The sequence below is a fragment of the Ranitomeya variabilis genome, chromosome 6, assembly GCF_051348905.1.
Source record: "Ranitomeya variabilis isolate aRanVar5 chromosome 6, aRanVar5.hap1, whole genome shotgun sequence".
Classification (NCBI taxonomy): Eukaryota; Metazoa; Chordata; class Amphibia; order Anura; family Dendrobatidae; genus Ranitomeya; species Ranitomeya variabilis.
Window position 1 is genome coordinate 31,894,105 of NC_135237.1, and position 6,975 is coordinate 31,901,079.

The 6,975-nt window shown below is 44.9% G+C and overlaps 1 long non-coding RNA gene across 1 annotated transcript; it reads left to right on the plus strand.

Moving 5' to 3' along the window:
- Positions 1–482: 482 nt before the first annotated feature.
- On the plus strand, positions 483–4,899 carry LOC143783384 (uncharacterized). Its single transcript, XR_013217142.1, has 3 exons — positions 483–847; positions 3,162–3,213; positions 4,688–4,899. It is a non-coding gene; the product is annotated as an uncharacterized LOC143783384 (long non-coding RNA).
- The last annotated feature ends 2,076 nt before the right edge of the window (positions 4,900–6,975 follow it).

Consider the following 6,975-nt stretch of genomic DNA (forward strand, 5'->3'; position numbering starts at 1 on the left):
TCCTTTCACTAGCACCGTCACTCTCAATTTTGTCGTGTGCGGGCCATCACAGCTTCATAGATCTACAAAAAAAAATTTTTGGCTACCAGCACCGACTGAACTCATGTCCTCCGAAACCTACATGTACGATGATGCCACTGGATCTACAATCTTATCTAAGATAAGAACAAAGACTGACTTTTTACGCATACCCAATAAAGACATCAAAACGAGAGATTGGGAAAAGGAGAAAAAAAGACTTATAGCATATGATCTGCATTGCGCCACTCTTGGGGAATATCATAGACAAGGGAAGATACCACGGGGCCTACGTTGTAACCTACGACCAACCTTGTTCTCAGACAACCCACAATATTGCACTACCTTTCAAAAAATACTCAATAAATGTTCACTTGATATCATCTTACTAACAATTGAATTCTTACAGGAAGCCATCAAAGAAACCGAGGAAAAGATCACTACCATCGAGACACAGCTCACCTCTACCCTTACCAGCACCGAGTTCAACACCTTGAAAAGTAAGGTTGATTCCATCTTGTCTACACACCAAAAGACTCTCGAGGAAAGAAAACGGACCAAATTTCAAAGAGACACCGAGGACTACCTGAGCAACAGAGTCTACCGATGGGAGGACACAGCCCACAGAAGACAATATCCGAGATCACGCCGCCCAGGAAGAAACACAGCATCCGGGGACTCCTCACCGGCTGGGGGATCCTCCCCTGGCTCTGGAAGCGACACTGGCGGAGCCTCAACCACAAGAACGGCTTTTTTAGGCCCAAGCGGACGCCATGCAGGAGGTCGAGAAGGAAAAGATCGAGAACGCCAGATGACACTTCGATCACAGGTAGGGGTCCAAACCTAGTTGTAAACATCTCTGACTACTCTCTTTCTCCCTTGGAGCTTAAGGTATTGAACAAAGGCCTATCTTTCTGCCCCACCCCCAGATGGGACTCTTTTCAGTTAGAAAGGGATCTACAAAGCTTCTACCGCAACATAAGATTAAAAGTACATTTTGAGGGCAATTCACACCCCACTGGCAACACATTAGGGACATTACCCAATCGAGACGAAGGGTCATTAATCACATTGGACCAACTGGGACTGAGAAACCCCAGCAAATTCGTGCCCCCCAAGACAAACCATGCCGTAGAGACCTTTATTGACCTCCTAGATAGAGACATCAAGGAGACTATCCACGACCAACGTGTAGGTCTCCTCCCAGTCCGTCACAATTTAACACCACCTGAAAAACAAGCACTCTCTTCACTCAAAAACAATAGCAACATTGTTATCAAACCCGCGGATAAGGGAGGAGCTGTCGTAGTGATGAATAAAAACCAATATACAGCTGAGGTCAAAAGGCAGTTATCAGACACCACAACTTACAAAAAAATCCAATCAGACCCTGTCTATAACATCCGGAGAAAGATTGACGCCATTCTCACTAGACATTCACAACTAAAAACCATCGATGCCAAAACCAAAACATACTTGACAAATGAACACCCAGTAACTCCAGTATTATACATCCTCCCAAAAATCCACAAAAATCTGCAAAATCCACCGGGACGCCCCATTGTAGCATCCACCGATTCCATTCTTAACCCCATATCTATCTACCTAGAGAAATTGCTCACGCCATACACTCACAAAACTAAATCTTTCATCCTGGACACTAGTGACTTCCTGAAAAAAATCCAAGATACCAAGATAGTTCCAGCTAACAGTATCCTATACACCTTAGACGTTAGCAGCCTGTACACCTCAATCTCACATGATAAGGGGATTGAGGCAGTCTCCCTCACACTAACGGAGGCTAATATCGACAGACGTTCCCACGACCTTTGTCTTGAATTACTCAATTTGGTACTTAGAGAGAATTATTTCCTTTTTGAGGATGAATTTTATGTCCAAACGTGCGGGACCGCTATGGGCTCAAACGTAGCCCCGGCGTACGCCAACCTATATATGGACCGCTTTGAGCAGGATTTCATTTACCCCAACTCACTATTTCAACAACATGCTCTTCTATGGTACCGTTACATAGATGATATTTTTTGCATTTGGCAGGGTGACCACACCACTTTAACCACATTTTACAATACCATCAACGAAGTGAGACCGGAACTCAAATTTTCAATTTCACATCACACAGAGACCATCACTTTCCTGGATACCAAAATATGTAAAGATATCCAAGGGGTTCTCACTACCGACATTTACAGCAAACCCACCGACCGCAACAATCTCCTATTGTACAACAGCTGCCATCCCAAATCCACAAGAAACAGCCTTCCCCGATCTCAATTTAAAAGAGTCTCTAGAATCGTATCAAGTCCCACTGTCAGACAAACCAGACTGAGTGAAATGGCCAAAAAGTTCGAAGACAGACAATACCCACGTACACTTCTTAACACGGAAATGACCAAAATATTGTCAGACGTAGATTCTGCAGCAATCCCGCCACAGAAACCACCAAGATTACCCTTTGTCCATGGTCATCATCCCTCCATGCAAAGAATTCACAACTTGATCCAAAGACAGTGGCCCCTACTCACCAAAGCTTATCCCAAAGTGGAGATCTTCAGAAATCCCCCCCTTATGTGCCTACGTAGACCACCGAACATTAGGGACAAATTGGTTAGGGCTGACATTGGATCACATAAACAAACACTGACTCGCACATTGAGTGGACAAAAAAGAAGGGGCACATTTCCATGCTTGAATTGTATGTGCTGTTCTAATATCATTAAAGGAAGTGAGGTAGTTCATCCACGTACAGGTAAAACCTACCCCATAAGGGACTATCACACCTGCGAATCCAACTATGTGATATACATCATCAAGTGCCCCTGTGGCTTACTTTACGTAGGTGAAACTATCCAGGCCATTAGAGACCGTATCTCAAGCCACAAATCAACCATCAGATGTGGTAAGACCTGGCTACCTCTACCCGCCCACTTTCAGGAAGCTAGGCACAATATATCTCAATTACGATTCCAAGTTCTCGAAAAAGTTCCCAGACCGAGACGGGGTGGGAATCATACCCTACTATTAAAACAGCGTGAAACTTACTGGATCTACACACTGGACACACTCAGCCCAAGAGGCCTCAATCGAGAAATAGACTGGCTAACGTAATGCATTTCTTTCCTTAGACCCACTGAATAATCGCACGCATCCACTCGGCTTTCCCCACCGGTGGAGTTGGTAAGATCCCCTACTACTATATAGAGTCTATCTAAGTTTCCTTCTGCTTTTGTTCTCCTTTCCCCTTTTTTTCAATATATGGTTTGGACTCCTACTCAAATGTAATATGTATGTTTATAACATATGCAAATTGCCTGTATACACAACACAGCATATCTCTGTGTCCATTCTCGTGTATATCCTGTCGTTGGACAGTGCTAATTGCATTTTAAATGACCTAGATGTCTATAGAATTCCGTGTATGCATTCACCTTGTACATTGTTTCCAGTATTACGCCCATCCCGTTCTATTCCCCCTCCCCCTACCCCTTTTTCCTCTTCATGTCACTAGGTCCACCGCAGGACACTACTGCGCAGGCACCGTTCTCCCCACCTCCTCCCCACCTGATCCTCATGACAACTAAAAAAAACCCTGTCAGCTTTCACAGCGCAATTACCAGCGTCTCTATCAGAGCACCATTGCGCAGGCGCCGATCTCCCCACTCGATCCCCATGACAACACACAAACGGTGCCGGCCACATACATCTGCAGCCTGAACAGCGCAAGCGCCAGCGTCCCCACCACTTCCGGTCACATGACCCCACAGCGCTCTATGATTAGAAGCGCGCACAGTCTCCCAGCGCCAGTCTCAGCTTAGACACGGGAGTGTCAGCCTCACATCCGCTGCGCCACCTATGGACGTAGGTTACATACTCAAAGATAAGTATACTCACGTTATCCTCATTATGCCTCACGGTGGCTAATGTTATATCACTAATTTTCACAGCCATTGCCGGACAGACGCTGGGCATCACAATAACATACCCATTGGGGTCTGGACCCCACACCTGGACACGGAAATCCCCGTGCATACCACTGGGGTAGGTTCCTACCATACCCTACAGGACACATTAGACAACTTGTTCCAGAATGACTTTATCATACCTTTCCACAGGCCCCTTGACATAGGATTCCCATCCTCATTCCAACCATTACGTTGATTGTGCCCCACAAGGCAGAGGATACTCTATGCTATATGACAACCAACTAAATTTCAAGGGTAGGTCCTAGTTACCTCTTCACACGGTAAAGACACACCATGCTTACCCCATGGGACTTCAACGTATATATGCCCCTCTTTTTATCTACTCTGACAGGATACACCATTTCCATTGCCCTACAACACCACGGTCTCAGACCAAGATAGACTCTCCATATATTGGGTAGGCCACCGTATTACCTTACTCACTCTATATAGGATATACACCATGATATGAATCTCCCTATACTTGTCTCTCTTAATAAATATGTCTTTATGCCTCTTTATCTGCATATGTTTTTCTATGACATCTCGTTACTAGGTTACACAGAGACCTATTCTCTGTACATGAATACCTCAATTGTAAATTCTGTATATTAATGTACATTCCTTGATATATGTATATACACTACGTATTGTTCATATCTAATTATAAATATTTGTATTTTTTCTAGCGACGTTGTGATCAAGGCTATACATTAGCCGAAACGTCAACGCTCACCAGTCGCTCTTTTTTTCTGAAAATCACTATAAATAAATTTCCACTTAAAGCATACTTTCTATTTGTACGTGTGCAGTGATCTCCATACCTAGTATATTAGGAACCTCTGGCTCCTTTCACTAGCACCGTCACTCTCAATTTTGTCGTGTGCGGGCCATCACAGCTTCATAGATCTACAATGTACTACATGGGCTGTGCAATATACTGCATGGGCTGTGCTATATACTACGTGGGCTGTGCAATATACTAAGTAGCCTGTGTTATACACTACGTGGGCTGTGTTATACACTACGTGGGCTGTGTTATACACTACGTGGGCTGTTTTATATACTGCATGCTGGGCTGTTATATACTACGTGAGCTGTGTTATATGCTACGTGGGCTGTTATACACTCCGTGGGCTGTGCTATATACTACGTGGCTGTGCTATATACTCCGTGGGCTGTGTTATATACAATGTGGCTGTGCTATATACTCCATGGGCTGTGCTATATACTCCGTGGGCTGTGCTATATACTACGTGGCTGTGCTATATACTACGTGGCTGTGCTATATACTACGTGGCTGTGCAATATACCACGTGGCTGTGCTATTTACTATGTGGGCTGTTATATACTACGTGGCTGTGCTATATACTATATGGCCAGCCGCGAGCAATCAGTGACAAGCGCAGTCCTGTGTATTCAATGTATTATTCTAAAATCTTCATAAATAAACTACATACATATTCTAGAATACCCGATGCGTTAGAATCAGGCTACCATCTAGTATATATATATATATTTTTTTTTTTTAAATGCACATTATCTGTTTATCTATCTGGAAAAGATATAAGTACGGTAAGCAGTGGCAAAAATATTGAAATACAGGTGTAAAGCTTTTTGGACATTTACACTTTTAGTCCAATGCTATATAATTAGAAAAATAAGCAGCCCCCCTATTGATCTGAAAAAAGTGAAGGACTTTTTATTAGCCCATGTGGCAATATTTCCGTTCCATAATGTGAGAAAGGTTCTGTTATGGAATCGAAATGTTGCCACGTGGGCTAATAAAGTTCTGCTTATTTCTCTATTTATCCATCTATCTAGACCGGGCGTGGACAATTCATTTTCCTAAGGGTCACATCAGAGAAGGTGACTGTTGTTGAGGGCCGATCCAACAGGACAAACTTAATTTTGCTCCTGTTATTCACACTCAGGTACATATAAGCATAGATGTCCCTTCATCAGCAGATGCCGCCACAGAGTATGATGCTCTTACACAGTTTACTTACACAGTATGATGTCCCCACTACCACAGCCCCACACACTGTAAGATTCCCCCACAGTCTCCAGCACAGGATAATGTCCCACAGTTCCCCCCACTCACTCTCATAGTATGATGGTACCCCACAGCTTCCCCACCCCACACACAACCTGATGCCCTAACAGTCCCCAACTTATTAGGATGAATAATGTCCCGCACACAGTATGATGCCCACACAGCCACCCACACCGTATGATGCTCTCACACAGTATGATGCCCATGCACAGTATGATGCCCTCACACAGTATGATGCCCACTGTGATGCAGGCCACAGGAATGCATGGCAATCGCAGGCATAGCTGTGGTGATGAGTCAAAGTCCGGCATTATTGTAAATGGCCGGTATGTCTATTGCAGAGGAAGACCCTCTGCACTGTCAGCCTGAAGTAAGGATGTTCTGGGACCTGTAGTCCTACAAGTAAACTGTGTTGTTTTAGAGGGAGGTTGGCAGGGCTACTTCTGAGAGCTGGGCTGGTTGAACTAGCCAAACACACACCTCCCACTTGTGGGGGTGGTTAGAGCTTCATAATGTGACCAGGGTGAGGGTCACATGGGTTGAGAGTGTGGACCTGAATGGTCTGTGCTGCAGGTCCTGGAAAAGCCTATGTGTTGGGAGTGATATCTCCCTGAATAACACGTGGCAGGGCTTTGGACCTGGTGGCCTGGTTGTTGGACAAACGTCCTGAATAGCACCTGGACAGGCCACATGCCTGTGTGTTGGATGGTCCCAGGTGGGGACAAACGTCCTGAATAGCGCACAGGGAGACCGTGGTCCTGGAATGGTCTATGTTGGAAGTTCCTGTGAGTGGAGGCTTCCTGGAAGCACCTGAAAGACAGTGGACCTGGACAGTCTGTTTTGGGGGAAGCTACCATCCTTCGGTGGGTCTGGACTGACTAAGGTGTGCCTGCTAGGCAAGTTGGTGATCCCCGTAATGCC